Source organism: Pavona decussata, unplaced genomic scaffold, assembly GCF_977016875.1.
Source record: "Pavona decussata unplaced genomic scaffold, jaPavDecu1.1 SCAFFOLD_67, whole genome shotgun sequence".
NCBI lineage: Eukaryota > Metazoa > Cnidaria > Anthozoa > Scleractinia > Agariciidae > Pavona > Pavona decussata.
Genome location: NW_028145486.1, coordinates 229770 through 257138, shown reverse-complemented (window position 1 = coordinate 257138; position 27369 = coordinate 229770). Strand labels below are relative to the sequence as shown.

Sequence of the window (27369 nt, the reverse complement as noted above, 5' to 3'; positions counted from 1 at the left end):
AATGTAAACCAAAAGTTTTAACGCAAACATCCAAAACGTAGTATGCACGGAAGGTTCTCCAATGAACCGTGAAACTAGTTATTTCTATAAAGATAAATTACAAACATTGGTAATTTGGGAAAATGGTTCTAAACTAGGTCCACTACAGTTTGGCGGCTCTACAGTTTCTACGGCGAATGGTACGTGTGCTTTTACAACCAATTTGCAAAATGAAACTTCGGCTCGAGTTCAGAAATTTGTTCAAGTCAGTCCGACAGTGTCAGTGAAACCGGCTCGTCAATCAAAGATCAAAATAAAATAAAACTGACATTACTGAGTAAGTTCCGATATTGTCTGGCCTACAAATCGTAGCGTGTAAACTGGTCTTTAAAGTGAGCAAATTGTAATTGCCTTAAGTAATATTGGTGAATATTCACCAATATTTACTGAGCTTGAGGCGAATAATTGTTTTAGTATAATTACTCAGGTGATTATCAGAGAAAAACAAGTGCCGTCCGAAAAATGTCGGGTTTTTTTTGTTTGTTTCAAATTGTCACGCGTCAATGAACAGAGACGCGCAGTCTGCCGATCACATGATGCTCAATCGAAATCACATGCGCAATCGATAAACTGCACACGGCCTCCAGCAGAATGTCAGTATTCTTTAACTGCCGCTTCATTGAGACGAAGCACTGACTTCTGTGAATGAATGTTGGGTTTCTCCGACCCGTTTAACAAAATAGATGGAGATGAACCAGGCTGTTTGGTGTAAAACTCGAGCCGGGATCACAAGTGTTAGCGATAGCATTTTATTGCGCAATTTCTTGTTGACATGATGGCTTCGCCGGTTAACGGACGTTTACAAATTGGCCTCGGAGATAAGCTGCTTCAGTTAGGAATTAAGTCATTTGTTGGCTTCACTAAACAAGTACACGGTTGTCGCAGATGAAAATATTTTGTTGTGAGGCGGTGACTTTAGATGGTGGTCGAGAGCCGCTCGAACCGACAACAAACTAGTTCTCAGATTATAAAAACCGTTTTCTTTTCTCGTCACTGAAACGTAAAACTTAGAGAGACATTTATTCGTCTTGTTTACTTCCATACTTTCAAATTCTGTCTTAAACTCGTTTGGTTTGTGAAATCATTCTGTTAATAAAGAAAATCTTGCTCGAATTTAACTTTATTTGTTGTCTTTATTTTAAGTCATCGACATCGACAACATGCAATTTACAAGGTTTTTTTTTATTACAATTAGCAAAATTTTCATCTCTTGCCTTCGAAAAGTATCACCTCGGACTTAGCTACATCTTTAGTGCCTTTCGGAATTGCATTTTCTTTCATCCTGTTTACTTCTTTTTCAGAAATGTTGACAAATAGCTAAGCGGCCATTTTGAAAGTTAGTGCTCCCGCTATAATCACCTCGCGCGAGGTGATTATAGCAGGATATGACGCAATCCTCGACCAATCAGATCAACAGAATCTCTCTAATCACCTGAGTAATTATACTAATAACATTTAACTTTTCCTATAAACCTAACTCTCTCTCGTGAAAGTTGTTCCGTCAAGCAGTAAAGCCAGCAAAGATGAAATATGGAGAAGTAACTGGAAGAATAAATTCTAATGTAAGGGTCTTGATTTGATTTCATCTTCGCCACAACGTATTGACATTTTTCTTTTTTGTTTTGTTTTTGTTTTTGTTGTTGCTTTTTTGCTTGCAACAGAGGCATAGGTGCATGTAGACAAGCGCGCGCTAACGACTTTGATAATACTACTAGCACTCCAGATTCATGCACGACTCGTGAATTCACTTTATTTGAGAGACATTTGTGTTTCAAATTATCGTAGATTTGAATGAAGGCAACATGTTTGTTACCTGTAGCTTTGCAGGAGTTTAGAGTAGCCCTATTGAAAAAAGTGCCAGGTAAATCGGCCTTTAGTAAAAACTCGATCTTTTTAGTCACACTGGTTACTAGCAAGCACTCAGTCAGCTATAGGCTAAAAGTGCGATATTACGAAACAATTGAACAATAGCTGTTGTGGCCTTTGTCTTTTAGCTCCGCCCTAACAAGTTGATGAGGTAAGCTGTATTTCCTGAGGAGCAAAACGCGTGTAGAATTGGACCAATAAGAGTCACCTAGTTTTCGCTTCACCGCTAATATAAAATATGTTTTTTCAGTCCTTTCTAGCTTCAGAAGCGAAAGTTACAGGAAGTTGTGTAATTGAATTGTGAAGTGATGAAATCATGCTACGTAGAGAACTACGCGTAACACGACCGAACCAATAAGGGATGTGGATAGCAATTCACTAATAGCTTTATGAATAATTTATCAAGCGTTAGTTAGCGCCATTGGTTAGTGAACAGAGTAGTTAATAAATTAAAAGCAGAGGAAAATTTGGAAGGGTAAAATCATAACGCGGATTAGCGTTGATCTCATTCCTGTGTTAGTTGAAAGGCGAAAGAGAGCAGGTGTAAACAGGTGAGGGTGGTTCCCGCGTAACTTAGAGTGAAAGAAAGAGTAAACTGAATCTCAATAATCGTCTATTAGTTTTGCCATATTAATAAGTTTAAAAACTAGCAATACACAGTTAACTAAGATATACGTCGTGACAATGTGACACTATAGTTTGCACCTTCCTTTGAATCGATTGTGTTTAATCCCGTCATTAACAAAATTTTCTCATAACGCAGATTTATATAAAGGTTAACCAAAAGTTTCAACGCAAACATTCAAAATGTAGGGTACACGGGGCGTTCTCCAATTAACCCTGAAACTAGTAATTTCTATAAAAATAAGTTACAGACATTGGTAATTTTGGAAAATTGTTGTAAACTAGGTCCGCTACAGTTTGGGTGCCCTACAGTTTTGCGTGCGCGAATGGTTCGTGTGCTTTTTACGATCGATTAGCGAAACAAAAATCGTCCCGATTGAGAAATTTGTTCAAGTCGGGCCGACTGATTGTCAGTGAAACCACCTTGTCATTCAAAGTTCAAAATAATAGAAAACTGACGTTACGACCTGATTTCCGTTATTGTCGGGCCGGCAAATCTTAATGTGTAAACCAGTCCTTAAAGAGAAATAATTTATTGTTTTAAATAATAATAACATTTAAGTTTTCCATTACCCGAACTCTCTCGGTCTCGTGAAAGTTGTTTTGTCAAGCAGTAAAACAAGCAAAGATGAAATCTGGAGAAGTAAATGAAATAATAAATTCTAATATCTTGATTTGATTTTATCTTCCCCACAACTGATTGTTGTTTTTGTTTTTTTGTTTTGTTGTTGTTGCTTTTTTGCATGCAACAGAGACATAGTTGCATTTAGACTAGCACGTAGTAACTCCTTTGATAATACTACTCCATTTCTGTTTGAAGTTATCGTAGTTTTGTTTGAGTGAAAGGAACAGTTTTGTTACCTGTAGCTTTGCCAGAAGATAACAGTAGTCCTATGATAAAAAAAAAAAGTGCCAGGAAGATCGGCATTTAGTAAAAACTCGATCTGTTTAGGCACACTCGTTGCGAGAAAGCACTCATTCAGCCATACGCTAAGAGTAGCGACATTAGGAAGCAGTAGATTGAACATCAGCACCTTAGCTTTGGCCTTTGTCTTTTTGCTCCAGCCTAACAAGTTGATGAGCTAAGCGGTATTCCCTGAAGAGCAGAGCGCGTGTAAACTTGGACCAATGAGAGTCACCCAGTGTACTCTTTACCGCTAATATTTAACAATTATTCCATAAGCGCGCATTGGATATGAGATGGTTAATAGCCAACGAGGCGCGGAGCGCCTAGTTGGCTATAACCAATCTCATATCCAACAAGCGCGAATGGAATAATTGTTTTATTTAATTTTCCCCTCTCGGATATTGCTGTTGAAGTCTACTGAATTTTATTAAAGTAAATTTTTTGTTTCAAATTAAAACGACTGGATGTTGAGGCAACTTCCGACCAAAGCGAAACGTAAGCGTAAATGGAATGTTGAACATTTCTCTGGAAATCTTTCCGAAAAAGACGCATTATAACTAAAGAAAAAAAAAAACATTCAAAATACTTGGGAAACAATTGTTATTCTTGAAATACTTAATGCTGCAATGTAAAGCAAATTCATAGCTTTATACCGTCAATAGACTCGGAAAATTTCTACGGGAACTCTGAAATCTCGTTGGCGGTTTTCAAAACTGACATGTAAATTTCAAAACTCCATTCAAATTTTAAAAATACCTTTCACGCGTGACGTGGATTGACTGTAAATATAATAATAACATTTTACTTTCCCATTAACCTTAACTCTCTCGGTGTCGTGAGAATTGTTTAGTCAAGCAGTAAAGCAAGCAAAGATGAAATATGGAGAAGTAAATGAAATATTAAGGAAATTATAGTGTAACGGCGTTGATCTGATTTAGTTTTCGTTACAAATCATTTCCTTTTTCTTTTTTTTTTTCAACGAGCTGCTGTCCCCTTAAAATTTGTTTGGTGACATTGGTTTACAGCAAAGAGTCTCTGAAGGGCGCCTTTGATGGGGTTTAAAGGATATTTAAAGGGTGAAGTTTCACTAGAGTTTGATGTTCCTTTCTTCCAGTTATAGTATTGAATCTCAGACAACGGATAACATCAAACTTAACTAACTGGTGGTGAAATTTTGCCACCCAAGATACATTTTACACGACCCTTTACGAAATTCTTGGATGAATTCCCCACTGTTCAATCCTCTCGTAAAGAGAGAAGGAATATAGGAAATAGTGGATTACACAGTTTCTATAAAATAAAACTTTCTACTAACGGAATAGTTCTAATGAAGTTTAGACCATCCATCAAGCTTCAGTATTTTCACCTCATTAATCCCTTGAAACCATTTTTTCCATGTCACCTCTAAAATCCCAAAGACTCATTTCACCTCTTGAACCAGGATCCGACGATGTGGTCTTTTGTCCAAACAGTTAATTTAAGAGAACACTCTTGAACTCAGATCTCACCGAGTATTAATCTAAGTAGCCTCTTGTTACTTTAAAATGCCATAAATTGTAAAACATTAGGCAGTTCCTTTCTATATGTAAATAACAGTATTTGAACTTAAGTAGTCCATTTTCTACCTTCTTACTATAAATCAGAGGAGCTAGTTCTACTGTGAGGGAAATCGATTTTTTTCTCGCCATTTGTCATGAATTAGCGTCTTGTTTATATAAAATGCGTTGAATTGTAGTAATACATTAGACGGTTTCCTTTCTGTATGCAAATTATTTGAACTTTACTTTTTAACGTCAAGGCAGTATTACATTTGCTAATCGGTCGCACTTTTCGTGAAAGTATTGGATGGACCAAACACGCTAATTTCTAAATTTTCATAAGCCAGGCTACAGATTACCAAGATCCCTGGCAGTGAAGCAACAGAAATTACACAATATTGTGACCTGAGTAATCTCACAACCTCTTCTGAGTTAACCCCAAAAAAATAAGCAATTTGCCCCTGAGTTAACTATTTTTGTTTTTGTTTCTGTGGCAGCTGAAGTCATGAAGTTCCTGTGTTTAAACGAAATTATTGTTTTACTGGTGGTGATCACTGGTGCATTTGCAGGTAAAAGGCCAAATAAAAAATGATAATGAAAAACATATCACATCAGCAATGTTATTGCTTTTATTTCTACATAGTTATTGCAATTTTTCATACAGCTGTTTGAAATACATTTCTAATACATTAATTAGGAAATTGACATACACTATATAAAACTAAAGTCTGGGCTAAACGATCTAACATTGTACAACATTTATTACTTCAACAATGTTGAAACGTTTGACACCACATGTTTTGTAACGTGTGTTACACATTTTTGTTAAAAAATATGCCATGCTTTCGATCAAACATATTTCGGCCAACTTCACAAATGTTGAAGTGTTAAGCCGGCTTTTCAACATTGTTGAACTAGCTAGTGTTGGTTTATTTCGCTTTGAAACAACTTATATCAGATATTGGATTGGGGGAGTGGGTTAGAAAAGAAGAACTTTTGTACGCTTATCTTATCCGTGCCCCCTCCCCAGGATATCAGATAGGTTGCCTTTTTTTTCCACAAAGTCACGCAAATTAAGTAGCTTACCAATAGAATGTAAACATGCATTGAAATTATAGTTCATGCAAATCTTAATAAAAGTTGTTGGTATTGCTTTTCTGACGTGCGACTAATTTATACTAGTCTGTTTTTGTCAAATTGATTGCTTGTCTACTTGTCTGTTTCTTTGTCCATAGAGCAACTTTGTTAATTCGCCCTGCCACAAAAATCTCGGTGAATTCATTACGCGGGATGCCCTGAGGGGGCATACCGTGTCTAAAAACGGGTCGATTTCTTTTTTTTTTTTGTTTTTTTCTTCCTCGTTGCTACAAATGTGTACATTAATTTATTCATTAAACTATCCCCTCTCCTACTCGGGATGTATTGTCCTGATTGTCTTCAACAAAAGAAGGCCAATCAAAATCCTTTTTTGTCGCTTATATCGCGAGGGAGGGGACCCACTCATCCCTACCTGTGTGACGTCAAAGCATCATTTGATTTATTTATCACATCCGGATTAAATTTGGCGCCATATTGTTAACATGTTCTGGACTCAAGTGTGCCGTTTTGAAACGGAAATTTCACCATTTTGAAGCGGTGAATCGAAAGAACAACTTCTAAGAAGCACCCGACATTTAAAACGGTGGAAATTGGTGAGTTCCTGGTGAAGGAATCGTGCTTTGTTTCACAGTCTTAGACCACGACGCGAGACTGAAAAGAGGTCATTGAGAAGCTTATGTTATCGTAATGGAATTTCAAAAATTTCCAGTGAAAGTCTGGGTCGCGTAATACAAGGGAAACAACGTAACGCAATCGTCGTGACTCAAACTATTCCATTAGCAAGGATAGAATTATCAATCGGCGAAGCATACAGTTGGAATAAATGAATCAGCCCCAGCATCACGCGTAATGCCAGTGTAGCAGGCATCTTGTTGTTTAGAAGATTGAAGTCTTTTGGCATATGCATAAGCTTTTGAAAGGGGCCAATCCAAAAAAGAAAACAACGCCAGTTTAAGGTCAAAATGGCTCCACTGTACGAACAGTTACCATGCTCTGAAAACAATGACCACATAACACACATGGCATGCTAAAATCTTTCAACTGTCTTCCGAAGATCTTAATCTCTTCGAACAATTTACATCATTTGCGTATTTTTAAAATTGCTTTTTACACTTAAAAAAAGACCTTTACAGTGCCTTAACGTGCTGAAATTGTCAAGTGTTGAACTATAATACTCCTGGCTTCATTTTCAGCGTTTACCGACGAACAAGAGCGTGGTTTGGCCAAGCATAATGAATTCCGTGCAATACACCAAGTTCCACTTATGACACTCGACCAACAGTTGTGTGATGATGCTCAAGAGTGGGCAGAGGAAATTGCCCGATTGGAGACAATTCAGCACTCGCCCACAAATCAAAGGGAGGATCAGGGGGAGACAATTTCTTTTGGGTGCACCTCGTCTAATGCACAGACTGTGGAGGAGGCAGTCACAAACTGGTGAGACTATTCAAAATGGCGGAATGTGGCGACGATTACCAAATAGTGCATGAATTGCGAAGCATTTTGCCAAGTCGCATACGTCACATTCTGCCCGCGGAGACTTCGAACCCGGTAATTGTAATATTTAAGCAAACTTCTTGAAACTTCAGGAATATTTATGTAATTATTAAATAATAGTAACTGAAAGGAGTGGAGTGCAATTTAGTTTGAAGTCATACACTTTTTTTGAAAATCGAACGAGCGCTCAGCGCAAGTTTGATTTGAAGTCACAAGTATGATGTTAGACCTAAATTGCACAAAACGAAGTTCAATTACAACTTTATCACACACAATTTGAAATCACACAGTTATTTGTAAATATTAATATATTTATTTATCTCCTTTCACCTTTCACATTTTTATTTTGATGGCCAAAAAAAATAAATACACGATGAAGAGAATAAATCGCACTGTTGGGACACAATCAGTGACTTCAAAATGTTTGTACTAAACCTTAAAAAAAATGCGGTCAGTTATTGTTGATTAAATATGCTGTTACCATGGCAACCAATTTTGACAGGGAGATTTTTTCAGATAAAAAAATTACTTTTTTGTGGCAATTTCTACGCTTTTAGCTCATTTTTTTGTTGACTACTTTACCTTAAATTTAAGTTTTGTGTAAATCGAGAAATCCAAGATGGCGGCTTTATGACGACCGCCAATTTGATTTAATTATTACGCCATGGGGCTCCATACGTTTTGCGTTAAATCACTCGTAGAAATCAACTTTGAACAAAAAAACAATCGTCAAAGTCTCACTGTCATAGCTTTTATAGTTACGAAGTTATTGAGGGGGCGAGGCAGTAGAGGGTTTAACATATACTGATTTATAAAAGAAGTCTTTCGTTGGTTATCTTACCTTTCAGTTCTGTTGTTACACTGTTTCCAATTCCTACCCGTTAGGAAGGGCTACATTCTGTCGATTGAGACCTGACTTTTCGTTTTCGCGTGATTAGAAGGCCAAAGTAAAACCGCAAGTTCTTTTGAAAGTTTAGAAAAATATTTCGTATTACTTAAGTAAGAATGGAACTTACCTATATGCGACTATTATCACCATTGACCATATAGCTATCGGACAATGTACTTGGAGGATTTGCCCAATTTACAATCCTCTTGTAAACAAAATCTTCCTTTATAATGAGCCTGAAAATGAGTTGTTTCGTCAATTTATGCTACCCTTCACATTAGCTGCTTCCAAAATCCGTTTTCAACTTCTATTAACAGGATTGAAGCAAGCTCGAGTCATTTGCCGATCGAATACAGAATAGGACCCGGTGATTTTTATTTTTTAAGACAAAAACGTTGGGAACTGATGAGAAAGTGGTGAATTTAGGAATCAAAATCGAAAGTAACAGTCCACCAGGGCTTAGCCCCCCTGAACAGGGAAGAAATAGGGGAGTTCTGCTAACTCGAATATTTTTTTTGTGTCTGAAATCAATTTCTCACGAATGAAAATTACTGTGATAGGTACAATGAGGTCTGCGTTCCTGGCTATAATTTCGACAACGGGCAACATTCAAGCGGCACAGTCGACTTCACCCAAGTCATCTGGAAAGAAAGCACAAAGCTCGGGATTGGAAGAGTGGAAAAACAGGTAGAATACCGTGGACATCTAATGAAGTGCGGGTTCATTGTTGGCAGATATCAGCCTGCTGGAAACTTTAAGGGTGCTTACACAGAAAATGTGCCGAAGGGAAACTATGACCCAAGTTATTGCAAGACTATTTCATCCAAAAGAAGGAAATATTACGACGCAAAAGGAAACCCTGTGATCGCTGTTTCTCCAAATGCAGAGGTTGATGTCCCTGAGCAAAGCAATGGCAAGTCTGCGTCTGCTCATTTCCATGCCCATAAGCACAATACTAACCGGTTGAACGGCAAGAAAAAGAATTAAAACCTTTGACGGTTCCAAGCATTACTCATGTTATAATTAATTGCTGGTATGTAAATTAAAGTTGTACTTAATAAGAATATATTCAAAGGTGTGAAAAGTTTCATTTCTGAAGCAATCACTTTTCTCATTTAATAACAGTAAATTAAACATTCTAGGATAGCTATCTCAAAAGCAAACAAAGCTTATTATTATCAGGAACATTTTTTCTTTATTTTTATTGGGCAAGTGTAAGCCACGTGACTGCCGCAAACAACTGCCTACAAATAATAATCTGCTCATGCGCAATACTGTCCGACTGTGTTTTTTCTTCAAATAGCAGTCTGCTTGTGCTTTATTGAAACCACGCTCTTGTGTGATTGTCCTGTTTATACTAGAAGACGCATTATCCGTCTAGACGAACTCGGGCAAAGATTTGTTGTTCGTCTGGTTATTCGTCTTCAGTATACAGACGGGCACAAGGCACATTATCCGTCTGGACAAACTATTTTTCGTTGTGCGTCGTTCAAGACGAATAAAGGAAGATAATTCGTCCAGACGGATAATGCGTCTTGTGCCCGTCTTTAAACTAGAGAAAAATAACCAGACGAACAACAAGTATTTGCCCAAGTTCGTCCAGACGGATAATACGTCCTCTAGAATAAAAACGGCCAATGGCCAATTGTGAAAAACAAACTCAGTGATCGAATCATAAAACAATTATTAAACTCGGTTATCACCAAATATCGTGATTTGCCTCTCAAATCTGCTCGCCACCGACAACGCCTCGTCCAATAATGTTTGATTGTTTGCACACTCGAACGACCATATCGATATTTATTTAAAGAACATCCAGCTGGCACCTTGAACAGCTCTATTTAGTCGGGGGTAGGGTGGAGTGGGTTGCGGATTGTACCAACATCCTGAGTTTGAACCTGCATAACTCTCTTTTAATATTTAAGCAAACGCCCTGAAACTTCAGAATTTTCTCAGACGCTTTCCTGTAAAGGAATACAATGGGATCGGTTATTATTGATTGACTTTGTGTTACCATTGCAACTTGTGTTCGTCAGGCAGTTTTTTTCAGGAAAAATCCCTTTTAAAATGAAGAAAAATCCCTTTTCTTTCCGTAACTGTTATGTTTTAGCAGATGTTAGCGCCAGATTCTTTATTAGTTTTAACTACTTTTCGTTCAATATCGGCATTTTTCTCAAGTTTTGTAAAATCCACAAATCCAAGATGACGGATCTAAGATGGCCACAATTCGGCAATTTTGGCCTAATCACTATGCCATCTGACGTCACCACATCGCCTCAATTGAAATATCTTTGGACGTACTCTCTATCCTAAGAGTATCACTATCATAGCCTTTATACTTGCGAAGTTATGAAAAGAGGGGATCCCCCCACCTCTTACCCCCCACCCCCCAAAAAAGCCTGCTCTAGATTAGGCTAAAGGCACCGTTTTGAGTCCCTTAGAGAAAATTCCACAATTTCTCGTAATCTAATCTTATAACGGGCTTACCAAGAAACCAAAAAACAAAAATAAAAATAAAATGAAGCAAAATTACATTTACCTTTTTAGCCTGCGTATTCCATACAAGATCGCTTAGCTGAAATACTATCCATAAATTAATCAGGATGTTACGTGCGCACGTAACGTTTGAATATTGGTAAATAATTCTAACAGCAAAAAACAACAACAACGGCACTACAGTAACTGAGCAGTAGCCTCCTAATCAAAATCCAACCTCAGAACCGTACTAATACGACCTTATCTCGTACCCATACCTCAGTCGGTTCGGGAATGTCAAAATGTGAGATCTGATAAAGTTTGATACAAGTCTGTTTCCCAGGGGTTGGTTACCAGAATTAAGAATGTTTATTCTAGTCTGCTCTGCGATTGGTTCTTTCTCTCTGTGTTCGGATTTTGCTTAGTTCGGGAAAGAAACAAAAACACGGAAAAGTTTTCGCTCCGATGAAGATTGTCATGCGACGTTTTAATACATACATGCCGTTTGTGTGGGGAGAGAACAGTAAGAAATTGTATTTTTGGAACACAACATGGACTTTAGCCGAAGGGAGTTTGCAGTAACGTTCAAACGGCCTTGCCAAATTACAGAAGTTTCCAACACGATGGATATAAGCCTGCTTACTTTTGGGGAAAGAAACGGAGGTAGGTCATATTTCATTTTTTTGTATTACTTGACAAAAAAATGATTTTTTAAATGATTATTTATTTAGTAAACGCAAATTAATTTCCCCAAAATACCTTACCTTGAGTTCCTGAACACACGCGCCGCATTTGCTAGCATATTTTTAGTTTTTGACTTTTGCTAAAAGACTAATTTTCCTCTATAAATTGAACTGGACTTTGAGTAACAGACTTCATAATATAATATTAGTCCTTTCAGGCCAGTGTGCTTATTCCTTCAAGATCCATACTTGCAAAATCCCTTTATAGAACTTCTTTGGAGAAATTGACAGAGTGTCCACACAATAATATTATTCATCTGCTGAGATCAATATCCCTCCCCTCTGAGCAAAGACAAATGAAAAATGTCTGACTAATGACCACCAAAATAATAGTCATGAAAACCATACCACAAGAGTGAACACCTTGTCTGAACCGATTAGAGCTCTTTATGTAAGTGTAGTAAGTTTAATTTTATCCCCTCTCCCCACCTACTGGGTTAAAAAAAATAGGGCACAAAATATAAAACTAGCCTTCCTCTAAAATAAAAATGGAGAAATTGGTCTGCACCACCTAATGTTTTGCAGGTCTATACTTGTGCTAGGAAAGTGTTCTTAGTTTGCTGTACTCTGAAGTTGTGTCCCCTGAACAAAGATGCATCTAATTAAGAAAAAACCGTAGTCATTCACTGGGATGATGTTATTCTTTCCATTAGAATAAGACAATATAATTACCAGAAAATGGATAAGGAGAAGGCTGAATCAAAAGGGATTCTCAAGTAACTAAGCCCTTTTTGACGCGTGGGGTGGTGAAAGGACGAAGCATAAAAGAAGCTGCAATAATTACTTACAATGGGGCTCTGTATTTATTAGCTTTTAACCTTTTAAGCCTCAGTGTCACTGGTCTCTACGTGTCCATTTTTCATAGTAGCATTATAGGGAGGTTGCTGAAATATCAAGAAATTTCACCACTGGTGATCTCATGACCTCTCCTTGATTGTGCATTGATATTAATAGGAGAAATTTGATACTGATCACTACTGGGGCTAAAGGTTCAAGGTTCACTGTTCTGATATTTTTTATGTACTTGTGTTAAAAGTCCTTGAACATAATTTTTTGCTGCTGGTCTTAATATTAAGAAAATGTAGAAATTGACAAGGGTGCTAATACAAGAAGGTTTTTTTTTGCTCAAGGAATTGGCGTCAACAAGGAATTTTCATCCAAGACAGACACCGTTTTCAAATTTCTTTTCCCCACCACTTTTCTGCAGTAGGCTTGTGTCTCAAAGTTTAATTAAATTTTGTTTTCTGGCTATGGACGGCCATGGTTATAGAATACTTAGGGATTCATAGTTATTGAAGATCAGCTTACTATGAAAGCTGTTTTGCTGCAGAAATGGGTGATAGTCCACTTGAACACAAAGACATGTACACACAAAACAAATAGTGGAGATATTTTTTTAATTCGTTTTCTATTTGTCTCCCATTTACTACTTTTATAACCCCAAAAGACCTTTACACTTTCCTAATATTTTTTTTTGGCTGAAATCAAGGACACCATAAGAGGCGAGTGTCTACGTATCAAGAAAACTTTGGACGTTGAGAACCTTGCATTCTTAGTGTATAATCCTCCATGCATGTACAAATAATACAACGCTCAATACAACAATAATTATTTAAGCAGCTCATTGTGCCTTGCAAATCAAATGCGGATAATGACCTTTGTTCTTCATATCAAGAGTCAAATATAATTAGACTTGTGTATTATGTGGTTCTAATTTTCGAGTCTGTGGACTCCTATGTGTAGAATTATAACCTTTGTTAACTTGTCATCAAAGAAGCAGTACTTTAGGGGGCATGTCCCCCAAACTTAACATAAATTTCAGGTGAAAACGTTTCAAGTATTATGTGATAAAGGTGAATCAAGATCCATTGAAATGAAAAGCTCATCACTACCAAATAAAAACCTTATGGGAAACTCATAGGGACTTGCTGTGTTTGCTCACATGCTGCAAGTAACCAAAACATTCTTCAGATCCCAAATCCAGATGTGGATTTCCCAAACGAAATTCGAACCTCTATTTTTGAGAAAAAAAAAAACCCTTATAAAAACAGCAGAGGTGTAGTCAGCATTTGAATGTTGGACATAATTAGGCGGCTACTATTTACACGGACAGGTCTTTCTGGTTTGCTGGTATATAAGCAAGAGTGTAGCATGGTGTTAGGGCTAGGAGGCCCTGTTTAGCTGGTTTATATAAAAATTATTATTACAGTGACCTAATGTTGTGTTCTTTGGCCTTTAAAAAGAAACCTGCCGCATTTACACAATCCATTTGGTTTGGAAATTTAAACTATAAACTAATGGAAGAAGGAAAATTTGTGTGGCCAAATAAGCTGAAGAGACTACAAAGAGAAAAAAAAATTGTTACGTATCACACGGGTAGACCACAATTTCTGAAACTCTGCAAACAGCAAGATGCCAATCAGTAACTCTATCGTGCCTCATCTACAACAACGGCCACAAAATGTTTCTGATAAAGCTTCGACAACAAGAACGCTCTGCATGTTCTTTTGCTTATTTTTACATTACCTTGGGGTGCAGAAAAATGTTGTGACATTTCCCTGCCTGTAAATTACAGTATCTTCAATACAGTTACCATTTAAGGTAAAAAATGGTACAACTTACTCCGGTTGAGTTAAGTCTTTTTAACTGATCGTCGATAAGCACGTTGATCTTGAGTGGAGAAAGGACAATTACGCTGGATTTGTTCTCGGAACAGTTTTCATTACGAAGATGGTCAAAAAGGTTAGGACTGAACTATTCTAAATAAAAAAGTGATTTACCGCGCTTGTTGATTGCAATCTCTCCTAGTGCCTTTTTCGTTTTGGTTTAAGTTTCAAGTTTTGTTGTCCTCTGGACCAAAGAACGTTTTGAAGGCGGAGCACCCTTGAAAGCGAAAACTGCACCAGAAATGATCACAGTTATGAGCTGGCGGCCTTTCAGCACGGTGGACAAAGGATGATGGGCATGGCCTCAAATCGAACTTTACCAGATCTCCCTTCCGCCTGACCGTGGGAGATCTGGGTACGAGATTAAATACGACTCTACTCGATGAATGTTAAATATTTTAACAAAGTTGCTGATTTTGCAATTATTTAGCATACAAAAGCTCAGTAATATTTGTTTTAATTTATTGAGTAAAATAGCACTCGGGCGACTTTCCTGAAATATGTTATTGCGTTTCACTTATTATAAGAACTTCATGTATGGCATCCTGAACCACCGTTGTGCTTTAACCCTTTAAGGTTACTTATGGGAAAGAAAGGTCGAACTCTTCTCAAATATTTTTTTTTAGATAATTGTTAAAACAAGAAAGGGATGCAAGTTTTGTGAAAACAGCCGTTAGAAATCTTAAGAAGAACGCGAGCTATCTGAAAAACAAAGTTTTGTAGGAGAAGTGGTGAGCGAGCGAAGGTGTCATAATCCAATTTATGCGGGACTGTGTTGAGATATTACGCGGCAAAATTTACCCGCGATCTTGAATTACCGGCAAATTTTGCATATTTTTGTCTACAACTTGTTCATCGCATGTCACAGCGTTGTATGTAAAATTTTACTGTGAAACAGCGTTCCTTTTTGGATTTAAGCATTGCGTAAAAGATTGTTATGAAGAAAGCGAAACTAGAAAAGTCACCTTGGGTGACAGTTAAGAAAAAACCCGGCCCAAAGAAGGTCGAAAAAGCATTTGACGAAACCAAAAAACTTCAGCTGTCAGAGAGCGACAAGGGTTCGTGGGACAACCAGTCAGATTTTCTATAACTGACTCGGCAGTAGAGAAATTCAAGGACGAGAAATCGGATAGTGGAGAGTCGAACAGCAGTTCGGAGTCCGAAATCGAAGATGCCGGCGACAATCCAGCCACTTTCGCCGTTGTTAACCAGCTGAAAATAGGCAGCGAACCTCAGCACGCAGCCTCGTGTACTGATAGCGGTGAGAAGTGGGTGTCTCGTGTCAACTCCGCTGGAGCTGCCAGTTTCATTTTCTGCGTCTATCTGCCGTTTTCCTCTTTGTTTTGGTTTAGCCGGTGGCTTTCTCGCGCCAGACTTAACCTTTCCCATAACGAAATCGCTTTATAATATTACAGTAATACTAAATGCTTACAGAACTCCCCAGGGAATGCTTCTTTGTGTTTGATTGGCCGGCGGCGTGAACGCGTTGACAAGTATTTTAACGAGGTGCGAAAACTCGGAAAATGTTTCGAGGCCGAAAACACGGCTTTTGGTTTTTGCGCGAATTCCCCATCTTCAAATGAGTTAATAGGGTATGTAGATTTGCCAGATTTTAACGAAATTTGACCAAAATGGTCATCAGATATTAATGCATCAAAGTGTGTCAGGCTTTTACGAAATTCAAATTATTTTTTCCGTGACGTGTTAACATCTGACGGGACTACAAAAATTTTCCATTGCCCATCTTTAGAATGGGTTTTCTCACAAACCAAAAGGAATAAAGAAAAAGCCTGACACACTTTGTTAGCCTATTATCTCCTGATTAATATTGTGCAGTCTGTTTGGTTTTGGGCCTTTACGTGAGAGTGGGTAATTCAGTGAATTACACGTCGCTAGTATTGAGTTTGCAGGCCGCTGAGCGCTTATGTATCCAACAAAATAAAAAGACATTGATATTTTCGCAAACTTCATTTTATCAGCTTTACATTGATATATAGTTTTTTGTGGTTTTATCGAAAGCAGCGCGCGTACGCTAGATTTCCCTGAAGGCACGCGCGAAACATGGAAGTAACCTTAACTTTATTTTTGATAGATGAGTTAATCGTTTGTCTCACGATTGAGTCACAAGGATGTGGATCGCGACGTTTCGACCGCTATACTGCTGGTCTTCATCAGGCGATGGTGTCGAGTGATTGCGTGACAGTATAAGTAGCACCTTGGTTTGTGTTGATTGGTGCGTTTCGATCCTCTCTTAGGCTGTTGTTGATTGGAGGATTTCGATCCTCGTCGTTCAGACTAGAAAATTGTTCCCTCGGCCGTCCGCCTTGGTACCGATCGGTTGCTGTGTAGTTTGATCGTGGGCATCCACGCTTCCGGAATTTCAATTCCATTATCCCTATTGATGTTGTCAGGGTGAAGTCTTATGTGAATAGCCTCTTTAACCCTACGGGTGTACCAATGTGGGTCTCGGTCAATAAACTTAACCTCATCCCAGAGCGGATAGTGGCCCGTCGCATTGCTGTGTTCTGAAACGGCGGAGGATTGGGTTCGAGCAAGCCGTATGTCTCTATCGTGTTCCTTAATCCTTTCATGCATAGATCTTCCCGTCTCTCCAATATAGACCTTGCCACACTCACAGGGAATCTTGTAGACTACTCCGTCTTGTTTTGCAGGGTCGACAGTGTCCTTAGGTCGCACTAGGTGTGATCTAAGTGTTGTGTCAGATCTGAAAACTGTCCGTATGCCTTGCTGTTGTAGGCAACGGCGAAGAGCCTCTGATAACCCTTTGACGTATGGTAGCACCGCAGTAGATTTAATTTCAGGCGCTGGTTCTTTTGTGGCTGTTTGTTTCTTTGTTTTCGTAATGTTTTTCACAAACGAAAACGGATAACCGTTAGAAACAAGAACTGATGAGAGGTGTTTCTTTTCTTGCGAGACAACTGATGGTTTAGTTATGAGGTGTTTCGATCTATCGTACAGGCACTTGACAATACCGCGTTTTACAGATTGTGGGTGGTGTGAATCATACGCTAGGTATTGGTCAGTGTGTGTAGGCTTTCTGTAAACACTGGTAGAGAGGTAGCCATCCGAATCTCTAGTTACCAACGTGTCAAGAAAGGGTATGGTGTTGTTGGTCTCAGTTTCCATAGTGAAGCGGATCGTTGGTTGTTGACTATTGAGGTGTTGCAGGAAAATGTCAACTTTGTCTCGACTCAAGATGGTAAAGGTGTCATCCACATAGCGTTTCCAAATCTTAGGCATACAAGGCGTAGAAGTCAAAGCTTGTTCTTCAAAATCCTCCATGTAGAGGTTAGCTATGACAGCGGATACCGGGCTACCCATGGCTGCTCCCTCTTGTTGCTCATAAATTAATCCATCATACTGGAAGTATGTGGATCTTAGAACGAAATCCAAGAGGTCCGCAATCTGTGCAGGTGTTAAAGTCGTGCGGTTAGCAAGACACGGGTCAGCTTCTAGTTTCCGTAACGCGGCCTGTACGGCGCCTTCGATAGGTACGTTTGTGAACAGTGATTCTACGTCAAAAGACACCATGATCTCGCTCTCTAGTACCCTCTCACCGTTGATAGTGGACACGAAATGAGCTGAGTTGTTGACTGTATACTCTGATTTCCCTGTTAAGGGAGATAACACATCGGCTAGGTAGGAAGACAGATCATAAGCAAAGGTGTTCACACAAGAAACTATTTTATTTCACCTGCAAAGTAGCTAGCTCTTCAAATCCTTCCGATGGCCACTTTCAGCATGGCCTCCTCATTGACCTTTTTAAAGTAACATTTATTAATAATCACTCTCCAATTTTCACTACCTTCCTTGAACCTATTGTAGCCTTGAATTGTGCCTAACTTCAAAATGATTTCTGTGACAAAATAACTTAAAAAAATTTCAAATGAATGAAAATTACGCATTTTGTTTTGCGCTTTACTAACGTGATAGTCAAAATAGCTGTCTTGTAAACAGTATTTCGTGCCCTGAGTGCTTTCCTCAAAATTATCCTTCATATTTTACATACCAATAGAAAACCATGAAATTGAGCTTGAAAGGAACCCGTCATAAATTTTCAGATTACTGTTATTCATCTCCTAGATTAGATAGAGTAAAATAGTGAAAGGGCTGTTTGTTCGTTTACGAAATGCAGTGCTTGAAAAAAATGAGAAGGGACACAACACTACTTCACTGTGAGTTTTATTTGACTTTTGAACTGCATTTTTTGCTATCGCTCATGGTCAGTGCCTGCCTCATGTCAAGGCGCAAATATCGATCAAAAGCCATTCAAACTGGCCAAACAAAGGATGACAAAACTTGGAAACACCTACGGAAAGGGGAACGATTAATATTTTAACTTTTTTAACAAAAATTGTTTGTACTTTTACTGAAAGGAAAAAAAATTACACGGAAGTCTTACGCTTATGAAACAGTGTAAAGGAATTTGAATTTGTCTTCGTGCACAATCGCTGGTGAAAATAAATCGAGTGAGGTCAAATGATGGAAGGTAGTGTTCTTTTGGGTTGGTGTCCTTTTTGTGAACAAAAATTCGTTCAACTACAAGGACACAATCTCAGTCTCTTTCACACAACTATCAGGCGAGATAAGAGTTAAGCCTTAAATTCAAAATTAACTTGGAAATATTTAGGAATAGGTCCTCAAAGGGAAAGTGTCGCGAGAATTTTAACTCTTTTTGGTAAAATCTTGCGACAATGATAATTTCACTTAGTAACAAAATAACTCTAAAACACCAAAAGGAAACAAATTGTTGTGAAGCTTAATGAAGGATGTATTTTCGATTTTAATTTTACAAAGGAGTTAACATCTATGATCTATAACAAAAACAAGACAGGAAAATTTTCGGCAAGGTTGAACAGCAAGAGGAACATCCTCTGAAAAACCTTATGTCTAAAATGAAGGTCAAAGAATACAATCTAAAACACAAATCTAGTCACCGACTGTAATTGAACACGGATTGAGTGAAGTGTTCCTATCTTAATCGTCTAATTTTTAAATATTTTAAATATTATTATAACTATTATTATTATTATTAATATTATTATTATTATTATTATTATATTTTTTCTTTTTCTTTACAAAAACATTATTACTTGAAAATGTTATCTTTTTTTAATCGAAGTGAAATGTGAATAAGTTTTTAATAGCTCTTTTTTATATACTTTTAACTTGTAAATAGCAATTTGTGTGGAATATTTTAATAAATAATTATTTTTATATATTATTATTATTATTACTATTATTATTATTATTATTATTATTATTATTATTGTTATTATGATTGTTATTGTTATTGTTTTTATTATAATTATTATTATTTTCTTTCGGTAGTTTTGACATATATTTTTCAGATCATTTGACATTTTCCTGTTTTTCGCAGATCAGAATTTATAGTTGCGCTGTGGACAGGGTTGCCTATACTTCATTAGTTTTAACTTCGGCTTTGGCCTGTTCCAAGGTTGAAATCAAAGCAAAACACTTGCAGATGTTATCGGCCTGCTCAAGCAGTTTAAGGCCTAGGTTAAGGGCTTTTGAGAGGAAAAATGGTTTATTCTAGATAACGTTAACAAATTTAATGGCACTGAACTGAAATTTGAAAGATAAAAAGATCTTATCATTCTGCAAATCTCTAAGCATAATAGGTAGTGCTATAGAACACGTGACATGTCACGTGATCGTTTTTGTGAAAAAAGCAAAGATTTGACAGGTAGGCGACGGTTTTAAGAGAAAACATCAAACAAAAACGCGTTTCTAATAAAGCTTAAATATCTCCATCGCTTCACGTTTAGAATGATCGTCCATTGTTCTCCAGAAAAAAATTATCAGGACAAAGGTCATTTTTTAGTCCACAATTCAACCCTTGATTGCTAATTTCTCCAATTTAAAAACTTAAGGACGGTCATTCCAAACGTAGAAAGTTAAATATTAAAAATCTGCTTCAGAAACACTAATTCAGTTATTCATATAAAGAAAATTCGCCGCCATATCGCCGATTTACGAACTTTTCATTTTTTGGTCACGTGATGTGTCACGTGATCAAAATTATACGTTAGGGCAAAAGAAAACATCAAGTTTAATATTCAGGGAAAATTTTCTCCTGTTGTAGGCAGACAAAGCGAAGATATAGCGGATCCCTCATAATTTCTGAACACCCTTTAAACCCAGGCCTTAAACTGCTTGAGCTGATCAGTGTTTTCCCTTTGTATCTATTTTCTTAGAATACTTGTGTTTTTCTTTCCTGTTAGTGTATTTTAGCAAAACTAATTCTCATCTCTGGTTGGAACCATCTGGTCTTGGTTGAATTACAGTCGTAAACACGTTTACAGGACACTATAAAGTGAAGTGTGATAAGTGTATATTAGGTCCACATCAGCCCTTCGGTTGTCAATTTCCGAAATAACCTTCTTATCAAAAAAGATTACTTACTTACTACTACAACTACTTACTGCTTACTAGTGCTAAATGTTGAATAGACGCAGAATTGTTGTAGAATTGATGTAGTGAAGAACCAGTTCCTTGAAGGGTAAAGAAGAGCTACAAAGATTCCTTGTGCCTCTATGCTAAGCTGAGCGAGCTACTCAACAAAATCAACTGAATTCTTGGAAGGAACAGCTCATGATCTGTTCCGGGGCTACAAACTTTGCGCGAGCGTGGAGCAAACGGAAGCGGATTTGTAACACAAGATCCGCTTGAAACTTGCCAACTCTGGAAACAATTTTACAGAAGTTGGAACAACGGTTCCAGGGTTTTGTTCTTTTCTTTTTCACATAGCTCAAGGCATTCCGGGGAATGAAAGGCACTTTAATGGACTTGTAAGATCTCTGAGGCGGACGAGGACGTTTCTCCATCGTCTTTTCGTTTGTCACTCTCAGCTAAAACTGTTTATAAATTTTATAATGGTAAATAAAGGGACACACCACAACAGCAAGATCGAAAATCGCTAATCTTGTTGTAGACCACACAATAATAATTATCATCAAGGAGCAAAAGTCATCCCGTTATACCTGAACCCCAGTACGATAGCTTGTGGCTATTTACCTTCTGATCTTTTTGAAATGTTTTTTTTTTTTAACAAAAAGACAAAAAAAAAAAAAAAAAAAAAAAAAAACTGGTGCGTGTAGTTCTCTGAGAGCGCGCTTGCTTTTTTTTATAACACTAGTCAACATTTAGGCACGAACCGTGAATTCACTTTCTTTGAGATTCAGGTAAATCGACCTTAAGTAAAAACTTGATCTGTTTGGTCACACGTATGGCTAGAAAGCACTCTTTTAGCCATAGGTTAGGAAACAATAGATCGACAATATTTCTAGTGGCCTTTGTCTTTTGGCTCCACCTTAACAGTTTTTTGAGCTAAGTGGTATTCCCTGAGGAAAAGAGCGCCAGTACACATTGACCAATGAGCGTTAACCAGTTTACACTTATCCGCAAATATAACGGTCAAAAAGGTTTTTGCCCTACTGTGGGTAAAAATCAAAATTAGTTTTGGTCAGTATTGTTTTTATTTGTTCAGTCCTTTCGAGCTTTAGTAGCGAAGCTACAGGAAGTTGTGGAATTGAATTGTAAAGTGATAAAATCAAGCTACGTCGAGAACTCTTTGTAACACGTCTGAACCAATAAAGGGATATATATGGTCAGCGATCCAGTAACAGCTTTTAAACTAGTAATAATTTATCAAGCGCTTCATTGGTTAGTGAACAGAGCAGTTAATAAATTAGGAGTAGAGGTAAATTTGGAGGGTAAAATTATAACGCGGATTAGGGTTGATCTTATTCCTGTGTTAGTTGAAAGGCGAAAAAGGGCAGATGTAAAAAGGTGAGGGTGTTTCCCGCGTAACTTAGAGTGAAAGAAAGAGTAAACTGAATCGAGATAATCGCTTATTAGTTTCACCATATTAATAAGTTTAAAAACTAGCTATACACATTTAACTATAAAATATATCATGACAATTGGGGGCTATAGGTTGTAGCTATGAATCGATTGTGTTCAATGCCTTCGATAACAGTCTCGTCATAACTCAGCTTCATATAAAGGTAAACAAAACGTTTGAACGCAAACATCCAAAAGGAAGGGTGCACTGCACGGAAGGTTTTCCAATGAACCGTGAAACTACTCATTTCCATTTCTATGAATAATAACTCACAGACATTGATATTTTTATAAAATGATTGTAAACTAGGTCCGCTACAGTTTGGCGGCCCTACACTTTCCGTGCGCGAATTGTACGTATGGTCTTACGTCCGATTTGCTAAATGGAACTTCGACTCGATTCAGAAATTTTTTCAAGTCGGAATGACATTGTGAGTGAAACCACCTCGTCAATGAAAATTCAAAATAAAATAAAACTGACGTTACGGATTGAGTTCCAATATTGTGGGGCCAACAAATTGCAGCTTGTAAAACAGTCTTTACAGAGAAAAAATTATAGTGGATTTGAATTATAACATTTTACTTTACCAATTACACCAACGCTATCGGTCTCGTGAAGCTTTTCTGTCAAGCAGTCCAGCAAGTAAAGTCGAAATTTGGAGAAGTAACTGAAATAATAAATTCTGATCTAAGGGCCTTCATGTGATTTTATCTCCGCCACAACTGACTGTTGCTTTTGTCGTTGTTGTTGTTTTATTTTTTTTTTTTACGTATTTTGCACCAGAAACATAGGTGCATTTAGGCAAACGCGCGCTAACGTCTTAGATAATACTATTTAAGATTCACGCAAAGCTTGTGAGTTCACTCTATTTGAGATTCAACATTTATGTTTCAAGTTGTCGTAGCTTTGAATGAAGGCAACATGTTTGTTACCTGTAGCTTTGGCGGAAAGGAAGTCGACTAGCCCTATCCAAAAATAGTGCCCGGTAAATCGGCCTTTAGTAAAAACTCGATCTGTTTAGTCAAACTCGTTACTAGCAAGCACTCATTCAGCCATACGGTAAAAATGCGACATTAGGAAAGAATAGATTGAACAGAATTTCCTGTGGCCTTTGTCTGAAGGCTCCACCCTAATATAACGGTCTATAAGTTTTGCCCTACTTCAAGTAAATGCCATGAGAACAATAGGGATCCTGCGTTTTGAGTTAGCCAGTCCGTTAGTTCTCTTTTAGTTCCGTCAGCATCTTTTTTTTATTTGTTCAGTCCATTCTAGCATTAAAAGCAAAAGTTACAGGAAGTTGAGTAATTGAATTATAAAGTGATGAAATCAGGCTACGTACAGAACTTCACGTAACACGACCGAAACAATAAGGGATATGGACAGTGATTCACTAATAGCTTTAGTAATAGTTTATCAAGCGTAGTTAGCTTTATTGGTTAGCAAACAGAGCAAAATAAATTAGGAGTAGAGAAAAATTTGGAAGGGTAACATTATAAGGCGGATTAGCGTTGATCTCATTCCTGTGTTAGTTGAAAGGCGAAAGAGAGCAGGTTTTAACAGGTGAGGGTGTTTCCCTCGAAACTAAGAGAGAAAGAAAGAGTAAACTGAATCTTGATAATCGTCTATTAGTTTTGCCATGTTAATAAGTTTAAAAACTAGGAAAAAAACACTATATTTTGTACGCTTGAACCGATTGTGTTCAATCCCTTCGTTAACAAAGTCTCCTCATTAAATGTAAACCAAAAGTTTTAACGCAAACATCCAAAGCGTAGTGTGCACGGAAGTTTCTCCAATGAACCGTGAAACTAGTTATTCCTATAAAGATAAATTACAAACATTGGTAATTTGAGAAAATGGTTCCAAACTAGGTCACTACAGTTTGGCGGCTCTACAGTTTCTGCGGCGAATGGTACGTGTGCTTTTACAACCAATTTGCAAAATGAAAGTTCAGAAATTTGTTCAAGTCGGTCCGACATTGTCAGTGAAACCGGCTCGTCAATCAAAGATCAAAATAAAATAAAACTGACATTACTGATTAAGTTCCGATATTGTCTGGCCTACAAATCGTAGCGTGTAAACTGGTCTTTAAAGTGAGCAAATTGTAATTGCCTTAAGTAATATTGGTGAATATTCACCAATATTTACTGAGCTTGAGGCGAATAATTGTTTTAGTATAATTACTCAGGTGATTATCAGAGAAAAACAAGTGCCGTCCGAAAAATGTCGGTTTTTTTTTGTTTGTTTCAAATTGTCACGCGTCAATGAACAGAGACGCGCAGTCTGCCGATCACATGATGCTCAATCGAAATCACATGCGCAATCGATAAACTGCACACGGCCTCCAGCAGAATGTCAGTATTCTTTAACTGCCGCTTCATTGAGACGAAGCACTGACTTCTGTGAATGAATGTTGGGTTTCTCCGACCCGTTTAACAAAATAGATGGAGATGAACCAGGCTGTTTGGTGTAGAACTCGAGCCGGGATCACAAGTGTTAAGCCTGGTTCTCATATGCCGCCGAACTAACTGCGACCCAGCCGCCGGTACTACCTGGGATACTGTTCCGACATATGGGAACATACGCCGTCGGCAACAACCACCATCGCAGGCCTTTGCCGCCGGCAAGCCTGCAAAGATGACTTGAGTTCAACTTCGCAGGCAGGTCGGCGGTTCTTCCGGAACGCCGGCGGAAAAAACGTTTTATGTGAACGGAACCGGCGATCGTCGGCGATGTACCAGAGGCAAATATAGCCCACAATTCATTACGTCTAAGATAAAAATCATCCACCAAACAAGACGGTAAACTCGAGAAGACAAATTAACTATTCTGTTCACCTGAAGAAATATCCCCTGTGTTGTAACCTCAACGCAGCAGACAAAGTATATATGATATTGTCCGTGCTGGCTCCTTTCTCTTACCTTAAAGCGAACCCAAAACTTCCGCTTCCGTTTTTCCCGTTTTCTTCACGCTTTATTCGTATGTATCTCCGTACAAGCAACAAAACTAGCGAAAACTGGCAACGAATTACCAGAGTTCTGTCCATGTTTATTGAAGGAATGTTGAAAAGAGCGCCAAACGATACCGTTTTAGCGCGCTTTTTTAAATTCACCGGGGGCACGTCCCAGGTACATCTGCGCCACCACTGCTATGCACCTGGGTCGAAAAATCATGACGACCGGCGACTACAACACAGGTCATCGCAGGTAGGTCGGTTACATATGAGAACCAGGCTTTAGCGATAGCATTTTATTGCACAATTTCTTGTTGACATGATGGTTTCGCCGGTTAACGGACGTTTACAAATTGGCCTCGGAGATAAGCTGCTTCAGTTAGGAATTAAGTCATTTGTTGGCTTCACTAAACAAGTACACGGTTGTCGCAGATGAAAATATTTTGTTGTGAGGCGGTGACTTTAGATGGTGGTCGAGAGCCGCTCGAACCGACAACAAACTAGTTCTCAGATTATAAAAACCGTTTTCTTTTCTCGTCACTGAAACGTAAAACTTAGAGAGACATTTATTCGTCTTGTTTACTTCCATACTTTCAAATTCTGTCTTAAACTCGTTTGGTTTGTGAAATCATTCTGTTAATAAAGAAAATCTTGCTCGAATTTAACGTTATTTGTTGTCTTTATTTTAAGTCATCGACATCGACAACATGCAATTTACAAGTTTTATTACAATTAGCAAAATTTTCATCTCTTGCCTTCGAAAAGTATCACCTCGGACTTAGCTACATCTTTAGTGCCTTTCGGAATTGCATTTTCTTTCATCCTGTTTACTTCTTTTTCAGAAACGTCGACAAATAGCTAAGCGGCCATTTTGAAAGTTAGTGCTCCCGCTATAATCACCTCGCGCGAGGTGATTATAGCAGGATATGACGCAATCCTCGACCAATCAGATCAACAGAATCTCTATAATCACCTGAGTAATTATACTAATAACATTTAACTTTTCCTATAAACCTAACTCTCTCTCGTGAAAGTTGTTCCGTCAAGCAGTAAAGCCAGCAAAGATGAAATATGGAGAAGTAACTGGAAGAATGAATTCTAATTTAAGGGTTTTGATTTGATTTCATCTTCGCAACACCGTATTGACATTTTTCTTTTTTGTTTTGTTTTTGTTTTTGTTGTTGCTTTTTTGCTTGCAACAGAGGCCGGTTAGCTCAGTTGATTGAGCATCGGACTACCGTGCGGGAGGTCGTGGGTTCAAACCCCGGCCGGACCAACACTCAGGGTCTTTAAATAACTGAGGAGAAAGTGCTGCCTTTGTAATGACAGCTGCAAATGGTTAGACTTTCTAGTCTTCTCGGACAAGGACGATAAACCGTAGGCTCCGTCTCACAACACTTCAATGTTCATAACCCTGTGGGACGTTAAAGAACCCAGACACTAATCGCAAAGAGTAGGGCATGGAGTTCCCGGTGTGCTGGTCTGGTCTTGTGCTGTTTCATGATATCATGGGTTGGGTGGGTAAGATGAGGTTGCTAATGGACATATGCTGATGTAAACCGCATTTGAATATATATGAATAGAAAATGCGGTATATAAATGCATTATCATTATAGGTGCATGTAGACAAGCGCGCGCTGACGACTTTGATAATATTACTAGCACTCCAGATTCATGCACGACTGGTGAATTCACTTTATTTGATAGACATTTGTGTTTCAAATTATCGTAGATTTGAATGAAGGCAACATGTTCGTTACCTGTAGCTTTGCAGGAGTTTAGAGTAGCCCTATTGAAAAAAGTGCCAGGTAAATCGGCCTTTAGTAAAAACTCGATCTTTTTAGTCACACTGGTTACTAGCAAGCACTCAGTCAGCTATAGGCTAAAAGTGCGGTATTAGGAAACAATTGAACAATAGCTCATGTGGCCTTTGTCTTTTAGCTTCGCCCTAACAAGTTGATGAGGTAAGCTGTATTTCCTGAGGAGCAAAACGCGTGTAGAATTGGACCAATAACAGTCACCTAGTTTTCGCTTCACCGCTAATATAAAATATTTTTTTCAGTCCTTTCTAGCTTCAGAAGCGAAAGTTACAGGAAGTTGTGTAATTGAATTGTGAAGTGATGAAATCATGCTACGTAGAGAACTACGCGTAACACGACCGAACCAATAAGGGATGTGGATAGCAATTC

At 38.0% G+C, this 27369-nt stretch overlaps 1 long non-coding RNA gene across 1 annotated transcript; it reads left to right on the top strand.

The window, feature by feature from the left end:
* The first annotated feature begins 542 nt into the window (after positions 1-542).
* On the top strand, positions 543-25499 carry LOC146477913 (uncharacterized). Its single transcript, XR_014865188.1, has 3 exons — positions 543-964; positions 24701-24720; positions 25460-25499. It is a non-coding gene; the product is annotated as an uncharacterized LOC146477913 (long non-coding RNA).
* The last annotated feature ends 1870 nt before the right edge of the window (positions 25500-27369 follow it).